The sequence below is a fragment of the Macrobrachium rosenbergii genome, chromosome 10 (genome assembly GCF_040412425.1).
Source record: "Macrobrachium rosenbergii isolate ZJJX-2024 chromosome 10, ASM4041242v1, whole genome shotgun sequence".
Taxonomy (NCBI): Eukaryota; Metazoa; Arthropoda; class Malacostraca; order Decapoda; family Palaemonidae; genus Macrobrachium; species Macrobrachium rosenbergii.
In genome coordinates, this window is record NC_089750.1 from 19,707,093 (window position 1) to 19,729,284 (window position 22,192).

The following is a 22,192-nucleotide window of genomic DNA, read 5'->3' on the forward strand; positions in this document are numbered from 1 at the left end:
CGGTTTTCACTCACCTTCTGACGGGGATTTAGTGATATTCTCAAGCACGCGTCCCTGGTTATTGGTTTTGGTTGTCACTGGCTCCGTGTGGTTCAAGGACAGGCCACTGATTCCTAGTAAATGAAGATATCAGTTTATTCCACTGATGTGGATCTAGTATACATTCTAAATATCATTTTTATGTCCTTCAGATTTACCTTGTTTAATATAGAACAAAATTACTTTTTAATCATTCCAACCTCCAAGCCAGATAAATGAAATAAAAAGACAGTAATTCCTCCAGATGTGCATAATTATCAAATAATTGCTTATGAAAACTCAAAAATTTACCTAAACTATCGGAATAGGCCTACAGACTTTGCATTAAAGTGATTCCGATAAGTACCAAGGTTAAAAAATAAGTAGGGAAAAACAGTCTGAAAAAATATATCTAAGTGAAACTGATATGTACACAGTGAGGTGAAGGTCATATTACTTTGAGATGTTGCAAGTACTGTAAAAGGTGCGGAAAATACATTAGCCGATTTTACAGTGTTAATTAGGTCACTTTTATCACGTTTGTATATCAAAGAGTCATGGATATAAAAAAAAAAGTCTATAAAACACCTTTTGTGTGATGGATAGGCTTCAAGCTACCACCAAGTGGGCGCTCCATTGTCCTCTAAGTATCCTGTGCACGTCACCTGAGAGAATACAATAGTACTATTCAGCACCGTACAGGATAGTGTTATAGATCGATGAAGCTCACTTGCTTTATATTATCTTTATAACCTATGACATAAAATCTCTTTTGTGGGCTTTGCGTATTTGTTAGTTTTTAAATACATTCGAAATGAGTCACCCATTTTAATTCCCCCTGATTCCAAAAACAACCATTTCCTGGGTCAGTGAAAGCACGCCACCCCTCATCTTTGACATAACTGCCATAAAATCGTAATTCTCTTCGTGACGTTTGAGCAAACTTTGTCTCTAAAGCACTGACATTATTTTCTACTGAAGAGACAATTCCTCAAGTAAAGTCGATGGCATTGATAAATACATTTTTGTTCGGCCATCAAGTGCTTGCCTTCACAGGCAACTGATAAAAAATGACGCCACAAGAAATGTGAGAAGGGATATTGCAGGAGCAATGGCAGAGCTTCAGTAATAAGAACGTTTAACATTCTGAACTTATCCCCCATACTGAACGCATGCCTCTTTTCACGCTGCTTTGCGTATGACCAGATTCTGGATAGCAGCCATAAATCATTCTAGCCTGACATTGTAAGTATCGTCTTCATAAAGGAGTTCTGTAATTAAACGAGATAGATTAGGGTTCTCGTGGTAATTTTTCAATGTGGCGATACAATTAACCAATTTACAGTTATTGATAGAAAGGTAAAGCAATGGACATTTTTATGTTCATTACATATACATAAGTAAGAGGGATTTTAGCAATATGGATATAAGAGTTAATAAGTACTTCTCCGATTCGCCAGACGACTGATGCACCAACGTTGCTACGCGCAGTTAAAATAATTCTACACTAATATAAGAGAGAGAGAGAGAGAGAGAGAGAGAGAGAGAGAGAGAGAGAGAGAGAAAGAAATTGAATAGCATAGTAAGGATTTTTTCGTGAAGGACATTCAGTTTTAGATAGTAATCCTCGTGTTACCTCGAAATAGGATTCTCTTCATGAGAGGATATCGACGCACATGTCTAGTCCTCAAAGCAACACTTCACTTCCTGATAGGAAATTCTTGAACTGCGACTCTGACACGTGTTGTCAGGGTTAAACCGCGCTGCCAACATTCACTATTCACACGATATCTGACTCTCCGTTTCAAATGTCATCACAGTTGACAGGACTATGTTCCTCAGTGGACATCAGCCCTTAAATTTTTTAAGGAATCGGTGTAGATTCACTAGCTCAACTATAACAAAAAACCATAAAAGGCAATCGATGGATGAATGATATATGATTCAAGCACTGTCGACTCCTAACTAGTCATTTATTTCCGCAAAATCAACAAATTCATGTTCAAATGCACCTTGAAGGAGCTGCTTGTTGGCAGGCACACGTGTGGCGTATTACCTAACACGAAATCTTTATGTATCTGGTGTTTTTTCTTCGCAATTTCTCTTCTAAAATCTACGAAAAATAGTAAAGAATGTCTTAATAAATAAAAAGAAAAATTAGAGATCTTGTAACTCTTACTTTATAAACAACAATATTTCTTTATTATAGATCCTAAGTCGTAGTACCCGTATATACTGTATTTCGACCATGATAAGTTCCTTTGTCTTCTTCCGAGGCTGGAGGCGCAGTTTAAAAGGTAATTTCGGCTGAACTGACTAATAAAGACACATACATATATGTGTGCTATATATATATATATATATATATATATATATATATATATATATATATATATATATATATATATATATATATATATATGAGTATATATATATATATATATATATATATATATATATATATATATATATATATATATATATATATATGGCTGATGAGTCTATTAATTAATTAACGTAATTTATGAGGCCCTGAGTTGCCAATGACCCACTAGCCTGTCAGTTAAAGTTACTGTTAACCTCAAAGACAGACAATTACTTAATTAAATAAGGCAGCCAGCTGGGGAAACACAATACAAGGGATAAAGGGTTACCCTGCAACACATGGATTACATTAAACCCCCCTTACTTCCCAACTGGTTCCGACAAAGAAAGAATGTGTAGTTATAGCCAGGAAATTACATGAACCTTCGTCCAAGTCGGACACAGTCAATTTTCCCTTTGCTTCAAGTAAAGTTTTAACACAACGGATGTCTGTACTGCTATATATCGTTCGCAATTTAGTGCTGGTGAAGGCTATTTCTCTTCCGAACAACGGGATCGAGACACAAGGCTGCCTGAAATGCTGAAAATTACTTACTTAGCCTTCCCTAATTCCTATTTACTGCACTGGAATAGTTTGCACAGTCGCCAAGCAATATTAATTATTCTCACACTAGACTTCATAAAAGTAACTTGGTTATACCAATATTCGTAGAAGGTGGCGAAGAGGAAACAATAGAAAGGTTGAAATATAGGGGAAGAAATATTAGCAAACAGCAGATACTGTCTTGGTTTCAGACTTACCGTTATGTGGTTTGCTTGTGCACTGCAACTGCCGATACGGATTCTGAGAAACACACAGTAATGTTGTTCACTAATGAAAAGACAAGGGGGGGTGAACAAAGGACATAGTTTTGCCTACGCACGACGTGCATTCTCAGTCATGACGTTACTCTCTCTAACCCGTCTCAGTAAAAGTCTTCTACTGTAGCGTTGGGCTGCGTTTACGCCTTCGTCCATCGCCCCAGGCAGTCTGAAAATTTGACAGAGACATCGCCGAATGCATAGGACAAAGCAGAAGGAAGCTCAAGACCACCTTTACTAGAGCTTACTGGTGAAAACCCTCTCTGTGGGTTAGGTCCCTAATGCTAACCTATTTCGGCTAAAGACGTTATTTTTTTTAAATACCCATCCTATCCCTGCATATACAAAGACGCCTTCTTGTCTTTGTTCGCGTTATATTTCTACAATAAAAATGCATAGACGGCGAACAGCAGAATATTTATAAAAATATATATGTATGGGTGTTGTGTTCGTCGGGGAGAGAAGACAAGCACATACGGGTGTTGTGTTCATCGGTAAGAGAAGACAAGCACACACGCATATATATATATATATGTATATATATATATATATATATATATATATATATATATATATATATATATATATGTGTGTGTGTGTGTGTGTGTGTGTGTGTGTGTGTGTGTGTGTGTGTGTATGAATGGCTATAATATAAATGAGTACAAGGAAGTCAGGTCCTTAAACGGTGCGTATGCATGTATATACAGTATGTATGTGTATGTGTATATGTATATATATATATATATATATATATATATATATATATATATGTGTGTGTGTGTGTGTGTGTGTGTGTGTGTGTGTGTGTAAGGATTAGATTGTTTACTATGACTGATTCAAAATTTCTACTTTCAGAATAAGTGAGATTTCTTTTCAGTCAAATAAGTCCCCTTTACCTTTCATATTCATTATTTATAAGGAAATATTTTCATTAACAATGTTTTATTCAGTAATAAAAAGGGCCCTTCCGTTTAATTTTACTGAACATAAATACAGTACGTGATTAAGTCGACCACTGGCTTTGAAACTGTTTATGCAGTATTAATTTAATGTTTCCTATCTCTCTCTCTCTCTCTCTCAAGTGACTTTTATGATCTTAACCACTGCCTCGTCACCACACTGTCCTTCATAGGGATCAACAGCCTCTCTCTGGAAACTAAGGGGATTCCTCCAACAGGACAACACCACGCAGTTGGAGAGATGCTGTCTGAAGAGAACGCAGTCCTGGGATGACGGATTAAGTACTTTCAACAATTTAATGTAGAGGACATAACGTAAGAGTGGCGTGAGTTTTTGTTGTAAGTTTAAGCATGTTTGTGGAAATGATTATTGAAGATGTAAGGAAGGCAACTGAAATGTTGAAAAAGGGTGTGTGTAAGAGACCCCGTCGCGCCGATTGCGGTCTCTTTCAAGCACACGTGTGTGGTGCGTGAGTCATACCTTCGGAGGAACCCAGACAGAGAGAAACAAGAGCATCCCGTTTTCTCTCTCTCAAGGAACGCAACTTCTACCATACAACATTTCCGTCTGTTTCTCCCTAGCCATTGTTGTCTCGATTTATGTACAATCACTGCTACTTGCATTGCCATGCAAGCATTCTAATCATGCACTCATAATGTTCCACCGAATCTTCTGTATCAAACTGTATGTATGTTTCTGTTTGCGAAGACGCCAAACGTCTCGCCATTTCACATATATTATGCTACTGCATTGTATTCATTAATCTGTCTCGAATCTCATGCAATTGGCCATATGTGAAATATCATGGCCTTTCCATTGATATATGTTTTATCACTGTACGTTTATTATGTCTCTCACAATCGCCATCAGTTTGTCTGCCGACAAACACAGATGTCCGAAACATTACCTCTGTTTTGCCCTATCTGTGTGTAGATGCTACTTTGCGGCTCGCACCAGCCAATAACAACTTCGAGGATTCTGTACATTCATTTACGGGCTGCTCTAGGAGCAAGAGCCCGTGCTGGCACAAGGCAAGCTAAATCTGAAACAACAGCAACAAATGTACATTCATTCAGTAAGGAACCACCAATAAACCAGTCAACACCCAGCCAGTATGTCACTCAATCCCGTCCTTACAAGAGCACCAGCAGGTAATGAGATTACAAATTTCGTGCAGAGATTAAAGTTTAATTGGGTAGCTGACTAGAGTGTGTAAATTACGTCTGCGTAAGGAAAATGTATATTAAGGTAGAGGTTTACAGGATATGGGATATAGGATTTTGATTGAGCAAGAAGGTAAATGACAAAAGGATTGATAAGGGAAGAACGGTACATTTGCACAAGGACTAAGTCGTGTGGATCAGCTGTTTGGTATGAAACAATTATGTGGGAAGCTTGAGAATACGGAGGAATACTTACAATAGAAATGATGCAATAGACGCAGTGATGTGTCAGAATATTCGGGCAAGGGACTAGAAGGCTCTGTTCAAAAAGTGAGCCTGAGACAATGTTTGATATATCTCCGTGGCCGTTTAATACCTCCATGAATGAAGCCAGAGGAAGGACATTAGACGTAGATACAAAGAACTAACTGGGATTAGTGAGCAGAAACCGAAAACAAACATTGGAAGAGTTTGCAAAGAGAGAAAGTTGATAGTGAATATGTGCAAGAGCAAGGTTATGGGTATGGAAACCAGAAAAATGGAGTAATGAATGCTAATATGCACGGTGTAATAAAAGAAGTTGTTGATTTGAAGAGGTATCTGGGAGTAAATATAACGGATGATTATAGGGAGACAGGAGAGAATTACAGGGTAGGTGAAACAAGGAAAACAGCAGGTATATAATTTTCCTTTATGTAGGTGAAGAGTGGATGGTGAATGCGAATGAAGGAAAAGAAGACATGAATTATTTATATAGTATTAAGTGGTGTAAGGCATGAGAGCGGGAAATGTGGATATACATAAAAGTGGTAAAAGACCAGTGTAGGTGGAAGGCTGGATCAGAGTGTTTTATGACTGCCCAGTTACGTGGAAAAAATCAAAAGACCATAGGCTGGTAAAAAGGGTGCATGATTTGGATGTATTAGGAGGAAAGAGGACAGGACAGATGGATTGTAAGATGAATAAGAAAGGAAAGACCGTAATGTCAAAGAAACGTGGGATTTTGTGAAAATAAAGACGAATCATGAAGTACGTGAAGGGAGCTCTGTGCACCACTGGTGATGAGCTTTCTGTGTAGGTGCATGAGGCTGTTATGTTGTGGAAGTTTTCTGCACAAGGGCTGAAATAGGAATGTGGCTCGCCTTTGTAAATGGGAAATGTGGTGGATGAATACAAAAGTGAGGGAAAAAGGGGAATCTGTTAAGATGGAAACAATATATTGCATTGTAAGTAAAGTAAAAGAGGTTAAACGGTGAAAAATATACATAAGCCAAAATGGAGGTAAAAAATTCTGCGTAGGTGAACAAATGGATATGAATGTTCTGTCATGATTCGGTCGCGTGGAGAAAATGGTGGCCAGTAGGCTGGTTATTAGCTGTTGAGTGAAAGGAAGAAAAGAGGATTGGCAATGCGCTGGCTAGCTTGCGTGGAACTGATACTGGAACGGAAGAGGCGTACATAAGAAGCAATAAAATACTGTATGTGCGACCAACTCCCTACTAAAGAGCCTCCTGTTTAAGCTTACGAAAAAGATGTGGAAGTTTTTTACAGTGACATACGTATACACACACACACATATATATATGTGTGTGTGTGTGTATACTTATATATATATATATATATATATATATATATATATATATATATATATATATATATATATATATATATATATATATATATATATATATATATATATATACCAATGAGCAAGGGACAGGAATGCCCTGAATACAGACATCAAACGGGAAGGCGGACAGGAATACTCAGACTTCGGCTGTTCCTTTATACCTGTCATAATGATAATGTTTTTGTTGTTTTGTTTCTCCTTCGAAGACCTCATTTTCTGTATTTGTGTCGTACTGACAGGTTGGCCCCATACCCTTAGTCACTTTTATTCATTTATTTATTTGTTTTCTTAATGTGATTTTAAATTTTAGTGTTTTAAAACATAAATATTTTAAATATAATTTTTTTACTTGTCTTTTATATATTCTATTTGTTTTAATTAATTTCTCTGTATTTTACCTGTTCCTCGGTGTCTTTTGTGTAAAAGTTTCCTTTTAAGTCGATTGTCATTTTTTATGTTCTGACTTTGCCTTTCCATAATTTTTCTATAATTTTCATTGTCAATGTTTTTTGTTTTTTAATTCTAGAACCCCTGATGATGTAATCATGGATTATGAAACGTTGGGAATAAACATGTAATCAAATGGCTAATCAAGAGTATTCCTGTCCGCCTTCCCGTTTGATGTGTGTATATATATATATATATATATATATATATATATATATATATATATATATATATATATATATATATATATATATATATATATATATATATATATGCATTATTGTTGTCGTCCTCGTCCTAGATTTGACTTCTGAAGACTGCAGTAGTGAATGTTTCCCTATTCATTCGACACTGTATCAAATAGATTCATTGTTGAAGAAGTGCCCCATGTCAGTCCTTGATTTAAATTTCAGTAGTTCGAAGTAAATTACACCACTAAAACATCACAGCGAATTTGATGGTTTTCCTAAGGATTCAATTATACGGCACAAACGAATTTATTGTCTTAAAAAATGTACCTCCTTTTTCGAAAACAGTTCGAACAATATTCTGTGGTCGTAACACTGTAATTGGATTAGTATGTCGACATGATTTGATTATATATTTGCACAAGACAGAGCACCAATCTACTAGGAAATCTAGACCTTGTTTCTTGTGAATCATGATGAATAATTTTACATACTTTATAGTGGGCCGTTGGTATTTTAGCCTAATATCTCACTGCAGGTCCCATTGTACCCTGCGATCGGCTTTATTTCTTTATTCTACGAGGCTCTTCATTTTGGATTATATCACCACTTACACTACATTGTACTGAGTACAGAAGGTATGTCGATAGAGAGAATAAAAATTCATACATACATACTCACGAAAACGCACGGCAACACATACATACATACCTAAAACACACACACACACGTACTTTTCCTTCGGGCTGCAACCTTTCACAGTCAGCTATCTACCAGGAGCGTAATTGCTGCTTAGGTCAAGGAGGACAATAGGTTTTAATGAAGCACGAGCATATCACCCCATCCTTGCCCAGTATTTGCGCTCACCTAGATCATTATATTTAGCTCTTTATTCCAAGGATTAGAGACCATTATATGAAGCTTACAGGTATTTACTACTTAGTGTTGAAAGGCAAGGCAATTTATCTTTAAGACTGCTAAAATAGATGTTAGATCTGATAATGTATCATCATTGTAGACCCCTCTCCAATTTGGTTAGGTAATGAGAGAGGGTGTGTGTGTGAGAGAGAGTCGTGCAAGAAAAGGATTTATGATCAGGAAGGAAGGTCAGATAACCCTTCATGCATTCATAATCAATATCTATCACTAGTCAAGTTCAAAGACTATCATCGCCCTATAAAATATAAAGCCTGATGCACCTGAATGTCAATATTAAGAGAATATTTACGGGTACAAAAACTATAATGAACGTAACCATACCATAATTTTCTGCTGAACGACTTCGTCTGAATTACATCATATCAGTGCGAGACACAAGCGATTTCTACCGAAGTAGCCTTGACCCAGAAAAAGCAAGTGGAAGAAGAAAAGAGATTTTCCATGAAGAGGATAATTCAGACTTTGGAACATGCAGATGACGAGCCGATATCCTGCTTTTAAAAACGGCGCAGACCTCCTAGCTATCTTGGCGGCGTTGCAACTGTTTGATAACATTAAGTTATTCATGATCTTGAAACCTCCAAAGATCGTACACAGTCAAATATACCATCACAAATTCCCACAGCACGAAAGAGAACACAAGAATAAATACAGTTACAAAATAAACAATAATCGCTATAACGCCAATAAGAGAAATATTTCCCTGCTTTGTCTAATTTTTATGAAGCCCTTTTAAGAAACAGGTTTGCTGCCTTCGTCATCCAGCAGGCACCCCCTCTGTCTCCCGAATCCCTTCCATTTCCTTTATTTTGTTTTCCTGCGACCTTGGGCTTAAAAAGAAAAAGCTGATTCCGCTCTGGCTGCAAAGAAAGGAAAGCAGATTAACGGAAAGACCTAGTGATTGTCGGTTTCTCAAGAGCGAAACATTTGAAGCAAGGCAGAGCAGTCCACCCAAAAAAAGATCCATTCTTATTTCTCCCGAATGAAAAGGTATTGAGGAAGAGAAAGCCAGAGACAGCAACATTCCCGACGACAATTAACTGCACATGAACATTTTCCTTTCTAAGCTTGAATTTGCCTGTTATTTTCTTTTGTCATCATTCACGAGAACTTGCAGGTGGAATACGGTATTAGTCAGCGATTAGCTTAATATTTTCGTCACATAGTTTGTTTGTCACATTTGTCAGAACATATATAAAGTATCAAGGTAAATAAGATTGTTTGTCTTACTCATATGCTGGTGCTTTTTCCACCTTCTCTTGATGATAGTTACAAAATTTTTTGTGGTCCTTTTCTGCTTCCGGGGAAAGCAGAAATGCAGAAAGCAGAAAAGGACCACAAAAAATGTTGTGAGTATCATCGAGAGAGGGCGGAAAAAGCACAAGCATACGAGTAAGGCAAACAAATCTTATTTATCTTGATACTTTACTTAGATATGTCCTGATAAATATGACAAACAAACTATGTGACGAAAATATTAAACTAATCGCTGACTAATGCCGTATTCCACCTCCAAGTTCTCGTGAATGATGACAAGAGAAAATAACTGGCAAATTCAAACTTAGAAAGGAAAATGTTCATGAGCAGTTACTTGTCGTCGGGAATTTTGCTGTCTCTCTGCCTCTCTCTTCCTCAATACCTTTTCATTCGGGAGAAATAAGAGAGGATCTTATTTGGGAGGAATGCTCGGCCTTGCTTCATTGTTTCGCGCTGAAGAAAACGACACGTTATGTACCATTTCCCTGTGTCGTTAGCTCAATTTACGTGATGCGCAGTAGGCATTGCTAAGTACTGTTTACAGCGTTCCTTCAGCCCCCAGCTGCACCTCTTTTTTATTATTACATGCTTTTATTTAACTTGACTTCTGCGTCTGTCTGACTGTTTGGGTCAAATCTTGTAACTCAGTTTTCGACCTGTTCCCTCGTCCGATGGACTTGAAATTTTGCATGGTAACTCAGTCCCGGTGACAATACAACCTTACATGTTCAGTGGGTCAGCAGTGACCTCTCCCAGTATCTCAGGATTTGTAAGAAACTCTTCAGGTTTTTCACAACTTCTTTGACTCGTTGGAATCTATCTTCTATATAAACCCTCGCCCATCCCCCTCCTCCTCCACAGCACACGATCAAGTGTTAATTTAGCTGTGTCCTCCCCTTCCCCTTCCCTCTTCCATCCTCCTCGCCCTTCCAAAGCACACAGTCAAGTGTTAATTTAGTTGTGTCCTCTCCCTCCCCTTCCCTCTTACATCCCCCTCCCTCTCCCCCTGCCCAGCACCCGATCAAGTGTTAATTTAGCTGTGTCCTCCCCCTCTCCTTCCCTCTTCTATCCTCCTCGCCCTTCCAAAGCACACAGTCAAGTGTTAAGTTAGCTGTGTCCTCCCCCCCCTCCCTCTTACAGCCCCTCCCCAGAACACGATCAAGTGTTAATTTAGCTGTGTCATCCCCCTTCCCTCTTCTATTCCCCACCCCTTCCAAAGCACACAGGCAAGTGTTAATTTAGCTGTGTCCTCCCCCTCCCCTTCCCTCTTCCATCCCCTCCCCTTCCCTCTTTCATCCCCCTCCCCAGCACATGATCAAGTGTTAATTTAGCTGGGTCCTCCCCTCCCCTTCCACCCCTCATCCCCCTTCTCTCTTCCATCCAACTCCCCCTCCCCGAGAATACGATCAAGCGTTAATTTAACTGTGTCCCTCCTCCCCTTCCCGCCTTCATCCCCTCCCCACCCGCTAAGCCTTCCGAAGCACACAATCAAGTGTTAATTTAGCTGTGCCCTCCCCGTCCCTTTCCCTCTTCCATCGCCCTCTCCCTTCCGGAGCATGTGATTAAATGTTAAGTTAGCTGTGTCCTCCTCCTCCCCTTCCCTCTTCCATCACCCATCCCCTTTCCCTACCGGAGCATGCGATCAAATGTTAATTTAGCTGTGTCCTCCTCCCCTCCCCTCCCCCTTCCGGAGCACACGATCAGGTGCTAATTTAGCTGTGTCCTTCGCCTCCTTCTTCAATCCCCTTCCCCTTCCTATCAGCCTTCCACCTCCCCAACCCCTCCAAATCCTCTTTCCCTCCCCTACACCCCTCCATCCCCTTCCCTCCCCTCATCTTCCCTTCCCATCCCCCCTACCCTCCCATTTCCCCTTCTCACTCACCTTCCTAATCCCCGTCCCCCTTACCTCCCCCCTAAACAGATATCAACTTCGTTAACTGCAATCATAAATCGGTTACAATTTTTGTCAAAACTAAAAACTATAAAATAAAGATTTAAAGAAAATGTTAAAACATGCTTTTATTAAAATGCATTAAAAAGTAAAAAATAATTTCTTGAGACACACCAGGATTTTCTTACAACTAATAATGCCTACAAAAATAAAAGCATGCTTCCCAAACATGGAAGGAAAGGCTACAAGAAATAAAAAAATATATATTTCTTTTTACTTTTTGTAGCGTTACCTTCCATGTTTGGGACCCACGCTTTTATTTTTGCAGACATGATTAATTTTTTTAAAATCCTGGTGTCTCAAAAAATTATTTTTTAATTTTTAGTGCATTTTAATAAAAGCATATTTTAAAATTTCTTTTATATTTTTTATAACCTTTTTACTTGACTACCGTTTCCGCCTACTTCCTTCCACCTTGCTGTCCAACCTCTCTACCTATCACACCTTATTGCAAATGGTTTTTTTTTTCAGTTGTACCTTTAGATCCTTGTACTTCCTGTCGTTTACTTTCTGAATCTGGATTTTGCTGTCCAACCATTCGACTCCCTCTTTTCACAAGATGTAGTGCTGAATGGCTGACAGTGCTTGGCTTTATAACTTAAATTTCATGATAAATTCATTCATCCATTACTTTGGATTTTAGCCTGCAGAAATTATGTGCATTCTTAATCTGAGTGATTTCGTTCTGACCTCGACAATTAACGGTATCTGGCCGATAAAAATGTGTTCGTATGGCTTGGGCGCACTTGTTTTCTCTAGCTTCAGCTACATTTTATACCTTGATATCAAGATATCTTCTTAAATATCAAGGATTTTGTTTCCATATAACCACACGATTAATAGGCCCTGCTGATATTGTAAACATATCAACCAGGTAGTTTTACATGCTTCCTTGTCAGAGAATGTAATGTCAAAACTGTGTTCATCCTTGTACTGTCTATACATCAAAATTATGAGTTTCCTCATAACATTTACAATGTCAATAATCATAAAAGAAATTTTTTGCCTGTGTTCAAACAAACAGGCACTGCGTTCGTGATTTTTTGGACTTGGTAGCAGGGTAGGTCCACACATATTTGGTCGCTGGCAAACATATATTTGGTAACTTTGAATACAAATGCTTTTTCAGTAACAAGATGTAATGTAACTTCTAAGTTGTCAATATGAATCTTTTGGCATCAATTATGTGATATTTTAGAATACTTTTAATTTAGCTAATGTTTGAAAAGAATCAAAAGTGACTAACTCAACAAAGTCCTCATATTTCTCTACAGACTGCAACAATTTATTGCTAACACATTTTTGAAAACTCTTTTCAAGCAATATTCTCCATTCCTCGACTAGCCTATTAATGATAAAAGTGAAGCCCACTCCCTCTATAAGTAACTTGACATTATACTAAACAAATAACAAAGACGACCTCGATACATGACAGGAAATCATCACATTTCTGGTTTGCGTAAGAATATTTTCCAGATTAATTTCTGGCACAGCATTTAATTTGCGTTCAAGTGATTGCTTTGACCTCTTCAGTTTTTTACTTCCATGGCAACACATGCGAAAGATATTGGGAAATGAACCGTCACTATTACATGCAAATGGTAGGAGGTTGTTCAACAGAAACACTACTAAATATCATATGAAGCAAATGATAGAAGGGTGTTCAACAGAAACACTACCAAATGTGTGTCACATATAACCAACGGTTAGCTTCAGGCGAGAAAGATGAGGCTGCTTTCTTTATATCACTCTCGATACCGTTCTTCATGATATGCAATGAAAATGGGTGCTGTGGAATGCTGATTTGTGTAACATGATATTAGGACTTGAATTACAGTCCTAATATTTGCATAAATGGTTATTTTATCGGTGCTTTACAGTGGTGCGATAGTGGGACAGAGCCTCAGCATTCGGGATTGATACTTTCGACAGTAAAATTGCTGTCTGCAGATACCTTCTTGGTTTTTTTTTTTTTTAGCTTAAAATAAGGAAGAGAGAAACAAAGGATCGATTAGCTCTGTCACGATGTAAGATAGTTAATCAATGTTGATTAGACGCAGTGAGACAGGTAAAACATCGATTTCCCTAATAATTGAAAGCTATAATGATACAGACAGAGCGAGCGAGTCCTTTCTCTGAATAAAAAAAAAAAAAAAGAGGTAAATACGGGACTATCGGCAATAAAACCCTTAGATTATATGTATGACCCACAAATCTATGTATACGACAACTCAAAACGTGTGGCTGGAGAATCATTTGTAACCTTACCGCCGAGAGGACCAGAAGTAACCTCTTTGAACTGTCCTGGAGTCGCCTCGCTCACTAAGACCCAGGTAAGGATGGACACATATTTAAACATTATTGTTGTATTTTTTTCATGCAAGTTGGCATGGGAAATGAATTTCTCCCTCGTTTTACTTAACTTTACATTGGAATAGAATTAAGACGTTATTCCCAATTCGTTTTATATCTTTGAATTGGTCTGTCATTTTCTTCATTCATATTTTAACATGTTAATAAAGTCGGAAAATAGACGGATCTAGAAATGAGATAAAAAATGAAGCTGTAAACTGCAATGCAATATAAAGGAAACATTCACATAAACCATTCGTGAGAATTATGTTGGAAATGTATACTCGGGCACTTTTATATCACATGATTGCAAAAAATTAACAGCCTCCTCTCACAGGATAAAAGCATAAAAGATACCTATGTTAAGCAACGAATTTTATTAGTAGTGATCCTCACTTTAAGTTAGAATTTATGACCTGCCTTCATAACTGGGTGACACATTTTGTTACATACTTAAAGGAGAAGATGGTTGTTCATAGATATTGCCTCTTAGAACTATGCACATATAAAGGATGTGAGATGTAAACCATATGACAATAAACGTCACAGACAAAGGATATTGAAGTTCAAATTAAAATTCAGATTAAAATGAAATAGTGTTTATATTTGTCATCTTTGACTATCATTTCCTTTAAAATTTTCAGGTCGTCATTTTCAGAAATGTGACTACCTATCCATGGATTTTTCTTTACAATGTTATCGACAACGTCATCTTCATCCTTCGGGACATAGACAACTTTTTTTTTTTTATTTAAGTTTACCCTTCTCATTTACTGTTGATTTTCTGAATCTCCATTTTTGCCTTTTCTACGTTTTTCCTGTTCGGAAATCTTACAAATAAGTGTCCATTTCTTGTTGTTTTAACCTGTTCAACTGGCGCCGTTATTTTACTCATAATTTGTCTCTTTTCATTAGCTGCTGTGCTCTCTTCGTTTGTAGATTTGATCAAAAGCACTTTTTTTTGTCTTTAGTGATTCAGCATAAGTTTTGTCCATGTTTGTTATGGTCTTTGCATCTTTATCAACTTTATCAATTTTGTTTTGGATTTCATCTATGTTGATCATTACGTCACTAGTTTTCTGAGCCGAATCCTGAATCAACTTTGTTAACATCTCTGTGATTTCTTTTGTTTCTTCAAGTTCATCATCAATGAGCTTTTTGTGCGTTCTTTGTTCAGGCCTCTTGTAATTATTACAGATGTACAATATGTTATCACTACGAAGTATGGGTGTGTATCTGACCTCAATACCTGAACATTCATAATGGAACCGTACATCACACACTTCACAGCAAGTTCCTTCCTCATCAATTTCCCCGGAGCAATGTCCACAGGTTGCTGACTCTCTCTCGATTTGGGTTGACTCATCCTTCTCCAGTATTTTATTTAGTGTTCCATCTTTACGTGCTGCTTCAATACTTATGAGAATGTTCGTATTATAGTTTGATCTTCCCTTTACTTGATTTAATTTCTACAGTATTTATTTCCTCTTTGTCCTTCCTCTTCTTCGTATTCACTTTGAACATCGCGCAAGTCAGGCACTTTATGGCGCACTTCACAGACTCGTCAAACCCGCACGAAAGCTACTCGAACTCAATTGTAGTGAATACTAATGGCCCAAAGGTAGCAGACTGCTCATTTTCAAAATTGCTCTAATGCAGTCACAAGATACTTAATTTCCATTTGTTCTTAACATAATAAATGGAGAACTGGCAAACGTTGGGGATAAATTTCTTTAAGATTTACCAATTCCAAGCAAAGCCTCTACAGGCTTCAAACATAGAAAAATAATGTATGTTACCGACTTATTAGGAATGGCCATGCAGTTAATCACATGTCAGGTTTTGTCAAATGAAATCTAAGGAGACTTTAAACCCAGGTATGCAAAGAACAACCACTTTGAAGAAAGGACGCGGTCAGCTTCCGGTAAATAAATCTGGAACATTCTGGAGAAAAGGGGTATCCAAGTCTTACCACCCACTCTAAGGGTGCATCCTCATCCAGTAAAACATGTCATAAACATGCGTTAGCACATCGCTCACATCACCAACTGGATGAATACAAGTCAGCGACCTATCGCTATAGTCTTGATCAGTACTTAATACGATTATCCACCATTGCCAAAGGTTCGTTCTCCAATTACGGTCGCTGACTTGCTTTCACCCTGTTTGTGACATATATGCAACAAATTTCCGATCTGTGTTGATGCCAAGTTTTACTGTAGTGTGGACGTACTCTAACTGAACTGGACGATTCATATTAAATACAAATTTGCTGAAAGTATAAGCAATTTGTTACAACTTGCTATTAGAATATTGCATAGACTTGTAAGATATATATATATATATATATATATATATATATATATATATATATATATATATATATATATATATATATATATATAATATATATATATATATATATATATATATATATATATATATATATATATATATATATAATATATATATACAGTATATATATATATATACAGTCAGCATATTCACTTTTCATCCTATCTCTCAAATTCGTCAGCATTTTCTGTTTTTATTTTTGTTTAAGAATATTTTCTCATATGGGTTGATGAAAGACATTCAAGCACTTACAACAACGGATAAGGTCTTGGTATCACCCTCAAAATATAACTAAACAGCGAAAACAGAATCTTGAAGAGGATTCCCAGGGCATCTAACAAAAATTTTGCACTCAACACGAGCAAGCTCTCCCAAGAACATAACGTTTCGTATAATTCCAAATTTCTCTGAGGTAATAGAGATAATGCGGACTAACCACGTGCTCACTGTTCATCGTGCGCCTACTCGTATATCACAGCAATTCAATCAAACGGGGAATATTCGAAGCGGAAGCCAAACCCACGCTAAAATAAAATTGCGTTTTCTGAGATTTTACTGTTCTGAAATAATGTGTCCATGAATCCTCAAAACTAAACTGCTAACTCCCAACTCCCACATTTAACCAGACAACAGTCACACAGACCTGGACCTGCACAAGCAAAATCTTACAGGTGAGAAAGATTAAGTCGGCACGAGTGGTCTTAGTTTGTATAGCTTACTCTGAATATTCCTAAAAAAATGTAAGTTGATGTAGAACTTAATTTGTCATTTATTTGAGCTTTTAAACTTAAATTCAACAGAAGAGAACTTTAATTCTAATACAAATAGCAGAAAGGTTACTCCATGTTCAGCCACAGAAGGATCTGCCATTGCGTTAAGATCTATTAAGTTCTAGAAAGTTGTCAATGGATTTTTGCTTTAATCGAAACCTAGCTATAAATATTTATAATAAAAGGTAATAAAAATCTTTTGGCGTTCGCTCAAAAGGTAGCCAAAACTACTGACAGAAAAGTAGGAAGTGCTGAAAGGCCATCTTACGACAATTCTGAGCTACTTTCTCGGGCTTTCGAAGCTGAACAGTACTTGGTCGATGTTTTCCTTCCTCTGTCAGGGAAGTTAGCAGAACGACGGGACTACCTCCGAACAGAAGCTAAGTCCATTGTCTCCGATGTGTAGTGTTACTTGAGAGATCCAAGGGCGGAAGGCGAAGCCCCCTGGTTAGGTCAGGGCACAGCACCCTAAGTGATGTTAAGTAGATAAGGTCTGGTTAGGTCATGACCTGGCATTCTAGGAAAGGTTAGGCTTGTTTACGTCTGCGGAACCTGTCCCGTCGTTCTACACTCGCCCCCTGTATCATATCATGACCGAGTTCTCACCATATATTACAGGTGTTTCACACGGTACTCTTTCTATTTTTTTTTTAATAGTAATGTGACATTCCCTCTCTCTAACTTAAAGGAGAAAACTAGAACAGTTTGTGGTTACTTCAAGCCTGTCTTTTTTTAATTTTCGTAAAGCAGCAACTTACACAGTATAGTGGAGTTTAAAAATGAAGTACGTCTTACTGCTAATTAATGATCTGGATGATGTTTTTACAGTCGTCAAGTTTTTTCTGTTGTCTCTAATGGCAGTGAAAGCTGTCATATAATCCGATTTTCTAACCGTAAGGCCGCAGCAATGTTTTACGGTGCTGGAAACCGGGTCTGTGAGATTTATGAGTCACGTGAATTCTTTAAAGTCTTTGTTTTAGACTGCGAATTATGGGACTTCCACATCACTGAGTTTCTTCTGAACTCGAACAGAGGAAAAATATTCACATGCCGGCACTAGAGTTGCTGAAGCATGATTGCCATTTGATGAGAGTGGAAGTTTTGAGAGAGAGTGTAATTTTCGTAATACTGTAGTAAAACTACTCATCCTTTTTGTTGAATTGTGCCCTTTACACTGCCAATCTTTCAATTTCTCAAAGAACATGTTGAACCAGGGCGTCTGCTGTTTGCTTATCGCAACACAAAGTTGTATTGCAGCTCATATCAGTTGAATTATTCTGAAACCGTATCTCATATTGAATTACCACTAAAAAAAAAAGATGATATAGCAAGTGTGATAACTGGAAATGAGGACAAATGTCTGCCGATCTTAGCAGCATTTAGCTTTAATCTAACAATAATCGTCTTTCTTTACATCGCAGGTACTGTGCCATCATGAGCATTTCGTTCCCGATAAGCCTCTTCTTCTTTCATGTCTGGATGCTCCGCTCGGAAGGTAATTTAAGATTGATTTCATGTCTGAGCAGAAATCATTTTTCTTCATTTATCGTCACCAACTTTTCTGTGTGAGATTCCAGTCTTTCCCTTTGCAAAGCAATCCCCGTTTCCCTTCAGCCAAAGTTTTTAAGGAATTTGTAGTGCTGAATCTCTTGAGAGCACATTCAGAACTGCCCAGAATTTGTAGCCTGTTTTTAAATTCTTGGGCTTTTAGCACTAAGAAACACATACAGTATGTGCTCACACACCTTATGATAATTTGATTTTCAGGAGACGTATTCACATTATTTTCTTTGTAAATTGTTCACGATATCCGATTAAGAATGAAAAGGGTTATAACCGTTACATATTTTCAGTTCTGTTAAAATCAATAAACACCCAATTCACACTGATAGCCTGAAGCCCTATTAACAAACTTTATCTTCATCATTAGACATACTGGCCAACGCCTTCGTTTCCAGTACACAGCCTCCACTGAATGACTCCAGACGGGGAATTTCGAACCAGACGTCGTCAAAGTAAGTTTATTGCATAGCCTTTTCTCTCTTTCTCAATTTCTACCAGATCGGACATGAGCATGCAGCTACATAAAGCAAAATGTGCACAACTATCGTAATGAAAATAAACCTTAGGCTCTTGAACGATATATTCAGTCAGGATTGTGATTAATATTTAGATATCTTTTGTTTTCCATATCTTACGATTTTCCATTGCTTTGATTTGGACTGGAGTTTCCCTCAGGGATAACCCCTACCTGCTTTCGTTTGTATTACATTTCCTCTGTTCCATCGAGCCTGTGCTAGGTAGGAGCGTAACATTGCCCACGCCATCAATCTCCGGATGAGTTGATTTACTGTAGCGCCATGAAGTACGATAACTTCAGGATAACAAAAAGTAAGACCAAAGAGTAGTTCATTACCAGATTGATGAGTATTTCACTTGGCAATCAGTTCCAAGCCAATTAAGCCTCTGAGCCTCACAATATCTCACACTCAATAATCAATGTTAATATATAAATACCAAAGCTCATTATAAGCTGTTATTACAAGGTTTCCTCATTCGTCACTGTCTCCTCTAATTTAACAAATTTTATCTTACCGATCTCACCGCAAATAAACCAAAATTATGTTAAGAGACAGCAGGGGAGAGAGAGAGAGAGAGAGAGAGAGAGAGAGAGAGAGAGAGAGAGAGAGTTACGCAAGTAAATTATTTACTACCAGTAAGGAGCGGATAATCCTTCAGGCGTTCATAATCAATGTCTGTCACTTGTTAATTGGGCAGACTTATCGCCCTGCAATATACAGTGCCCAATTCAACTGCTTGTCACTTTTGAATGAGTACTGTTGGTACGAAAGCTGTGCTTGGATCGAAGGTTAGCTACCCACTGAACGACTGCGTTTTAGGTTACAATAAATCAACTTGAGAATATATAATATATATATATATATATATATATATATATATATATATATATATATAATTCATATATGCATATAAATGTGTATATATATATATATATATATATATATATATATATAATCAAGCTACAAATGTCGTTTAATATCCAATTCACGCTACTTCGGGATCGGTACCGCCGGGTCTCGATCCCTCGACACAATACCTTCCAGCGACTCCAGTCGACGGCCTACCCACTGAGCCATCTTGATCCATTTATCACTTACAATTCCCCTTCGGTGATAATTCCCCATCGGGGGTATTCCCGAAGTAGTGTGAACTGGATATTAAACGACATTTGTAGCTTCATGATTGTGTATTTATCTCGGTGTGATAAAATTTCATATATATATATATATATATATATATATATATATATATATATATATATATATATATATATATATATGCAAGTTTTGTCCTCATGCATCTCTGTTATAGGTTTAAGACAGGACTTGTGAACATAAACAATTGTTTCCAGGCCTACAGCACCGCCAAGCCTTGTTAATGGCAAGAAATAGCATCATTGTGAAAGCAGTATCACATTCGTTAAACAAAATTCATTTTATTTATAACACACTTAACTATTTTGGTATTTCCGAGAACGCTGCTTAGCAAAAGTTTTGAAAACATGTTTAGCAAAATGTGATTTTTCCCGCCATGCTAAGCGTGTCGTAAATAAACCGACGACAGAAAAAGGTAGAAAGTAATTTCTTTCTATTCTAAGGCATTGGAACATACTTATAGAGAGCTGTTAAATAAGAACTATCATAGGTAAGTAATTCTGACTTATTTAGAATAATATTGTTCTTGAAAGGAGGACAAAACAATAACAATGCCCGCCGAATTATTACGCATAGGCCTAGCATTTGACTGGCCGAGATTCTTTTCTTTATTGTCATCACATTCTTAAATGCCATTTTTTTTTCTTTGGCATGATGATTCGACAACTTTTAACTTTTAACCTAGAGAAATTATATTTATATATTCAAAATTAAGTTGTACTCATAATAGGGTTTAAAACAGTTTGATAACATAGTGTAGCCTAGGCTACGAAACTTCATTTCGTTGCTAGTACCAATCTACGAGGCATATAGTTTGATAAAAACATAAATAAAACCAGTACTTGTTACACACGTAAAAAATACATACCTTTTTACTTTGAATCGAATAATAGAAGTTGTTTTCTACGGTTTGTATACTTTTTTCCGAAAGAGTCTTACTAAGTGAGTTTCGAGATTTCAATGGAAATTTGCACTCGATAAACTTAATTTTGTTGAACTCTAATGGTGCCTTTATAAATCTAATACTAAAATGTTTATGGCATAGACAGTGTCCTACAGGCGTATCTACAGCAAAAAAATTCTCAGGGACTGACAAGTTCATCTAAAAGACGAGACTTGTTGACACAACCAGTAGGGTAACCTTTAGGCCAACCTTTCGACTAACCATTTTAAGTAACGAGCAAGATGTGTTTGACTTTATATTATGTGGCATATACAAGATTAATTGTGTTCAGATTTCCAAACTGAAATCGTCACTACACTTTTGCGCCACAACAATATGCTGAAGGTATAAGACATGTAAACAGAGAGCGTATCAACTGCTAACGAGACATTGATCTGACTAGCACAAAACTACGGGGAAATAAAATTCAGTATGCTTTGCTTACCTGTGAAATATTATTCTGTTTTCCCTTGAGGAATTCCTGTGCTAGTTTCTGCAATTATGAGCTGCAAAACGCACCATTATGAAGATAACGAACGAAAAAAAAAAATCACAAGAAACACAGCACCTTTTCAAATGGCGCTGTTCCCGGAGGCTTGAAGACGACTGCAGCAGCACTTCAACCGATGAAAAGAGTCAAATGAGCAATAGAAAAACTTAGGTGATCAAATATCTGAAGAATGTGTTTATTTTATTTTTTTATGATTAAGGCTAAACATAATAGTTATTTATAATCCCAAACATTCTTCATATACAACCTAAAAAAAAAAACAGACAAACATTAATGTCAAATGTAG

General features: G+C 37.1%; 1 long non-coding RNA gene across 6 annotated transcripts in view; it reads right to left on the bottom strand.

Annotated features, from left to right (window-relative positions):
- The window catches only part of LOC136842529 (uncharacterized), a 136,549-nt gene extending 114,561 nt beyond the window's left edge, over positions 1–21,988 (bottom strand). For 4 of the 6 annotated variants that reach the window (XR_010854250.1, XR_010854256.1, XR_010854255.1 and 1 more), the window contains exons 1-2: positions 21,841–21,988; positions 15–113 (exon numbers count right to left, since the gene is read on the bottom strand). This is a non-coding gene — a long non-coding RNA (uncharacterized lncRNA). Of the gene's footprint in view, positions 1–14; positions 114–606; positions 684–21,840 lie in introns of all 6 variants that reach the window. The other 2 variants (XR_010854249.1, XR_010854252.1) reach the window with 2 other exon arrangements.
- Between the last annotated feature and the right edge of the window lie 204 nt (positions 21,989–22,192).